The 1822-nt window shown below is 44.7% G+C and overlaps 1 long non-coding RNA gene across 1 annotated transcript; it reads right to left on the reverse strand.

Moving 5' to 3' along the window:
- Window positions 1-533: 533 nt before the first annotated feature.
- Window positions 534-1469, reverse strand: LOC148017948 (uncharacterized). The gene is made up of 2 exons (XR_015687747.1): window positions 1285-1469; window positions 534-1160 (listed from the first exon to the last, which is right to left on the reverse strand). It is a non-coding gene; the product is annotated as an uncharacterized LOC148017948 (long non-coding RNA).
- Window positions 1470-1822: the final 353 nt, after the last annotated feature.

Below are 1822 nucleotides of genomic sequence, written 5' to 3' on the forward strand. Positions count from 1 at the left end.
CGCTCAACCTTTCTAAGTAAATTCTTATTTCTTAGTACAATACTTTACAACCTTTCTTTATAAAAGAAAATCCTCAAATGTGTCGCCTGAAAGGCAAGGATAATCAGTCACTCTTATTCTCTCGCTTTTTGCTTCTTGTTCGTTTCTTCTCTCTCTCTCTCTCTCTCTCTCTCACTCTCTCTCAATTTTCTGTCACGGCTGCTTAATTTTTGCTCTACAGCCCCAAGCTTTATTTTTTGCTCTACCAGCCGTGATACTTAATTCGGGTGATAAGATTTGACGTTGGACTTAGTTGGTGCGGACTTTGATGATAAGGGCAGCAGCAAAGCTGTGTTGTACAGGTCTAACGTATTGTAACTCGTGTTTGCATTCTAGTACATAATATAACGCATGTTTGCAATGCAAAAACAGAAGTGTGTTCGAAATGTTGCTCGATCATTCAATAGTACTCCGGTTTATGTATTGTTCGCCTCACATACGAGTACCGTCTTTTCCCGTGTTAGACACCCACAAAGAAGCTTTATTAGGAGACATTATCAAATGCGTGTGTCTAAGATATTCATATCGAAGGGTCATTCAGAAATATACGGGCACAATTTAGATACAGAAGGCTTCTACACCTATCAGTGATGACTCAAGGCTGACCAGGTACAGCGAGAAATGCCTGTGCTAGATATTCACAACGCACAGGAAAGGGTAATTTACAATGGTACCCACAGATCGCATATATGAAGTTGTACACCACCATACTCAGGCCGATGGAGATCTAGACTAGCGCCCCCTAATGCCCGGACGAGCTAATTTCGTATTCACAGGTGACAAAAACGGAATAGATGCCACTCATTGCAGCGTTGATTGCATGGTCAATGAATGCGAAATCGGTCCCTATATTGTGTTTGTATTATATGAGGCGTAACAAATTAAAGTACCGTTACCACAGACGTACTAAGGGCAACATCCCCTCCTGCATTGCAGCCTGCAGGTATTACCCGCAATCACGCAGCACTCATACACCGGGTGCTTCTTCTTTGTATCTATCGTGTAAGGAATAGAGCTACACGGACAGGCTGCTAGCTCTCGTCCCTGATAGAACCGGAATTCAGCCAGCATAGGATCATGCCGCCTCGCCGCCACATGGGAGGAATGATGAGTATATGCAGCTGTCATCAACAAACGATTCGCAAACAGATCAGTTAGTTGCACTATTCTTATGAACATGAGAATTTGCCAGAAGATCGCGTTGGTATTGAAACAATTGAAAGGTGGGCATGGTTAACTGTGAACCTGACGTGCCTGCGGCCATCGCTGCGGGAGTACTTATCAGGAGGAGAAGTAGGAGGAGCATATATGATACAACTAAAGGCGAACAATTTATTTTCGAATCGCGGTCGCGAGTTGCCCAGCTCGAATAGGTAGGAAAAGGAGACGTGAGGAGACGTGAAGCGGTTGATGGCAGATGCCTTGTGCAAGTGCACTTACAGCGACCTCCCTTCAACCGAGGTCCCTTTTACCTTATATGCCTTGGAAGAAAAACGCCTTCTGACGCACGAGGGACTCGTGTCACCTTCTAGAACCCGAACTTTCGAAGTGTGCTCCTCGCTTGCAAAGCCTCAACAATCAGCGAGAGAAGACGTGAAGTAGTGCTCTTGACTCACTTATGTAATAAAAGTGCGTAGCGCACCTAAGCTCCTTCCGAACCATTTGCAGTCATGTGATTAGACTTTCTGGAAGAATTGCTCCTTCCGAACCATATGCAGTCATGTGATTAGACTTTCTGGAAGCATTGCGACTGACCCTCCCCCTAAGGAAAAGTAAGGATCGT

This window comes from Lygodium microphyllum, chromosome 21 (assembly GCF_053477565.2).
Source record: "Lygodium microphyllum isolate KBCC chromosome 21, Lygodium_microphyllum_v1.1.10, whole genome shotgun sequence".
In the NCBI taxonomy this organism is placed as follows: Eukaryota; Viridiplantae; Streptophyta; class Polypodiopsida; order Schizaeales; family Lygodiaceae; genus Lygodium; species Lygodium microphyllum.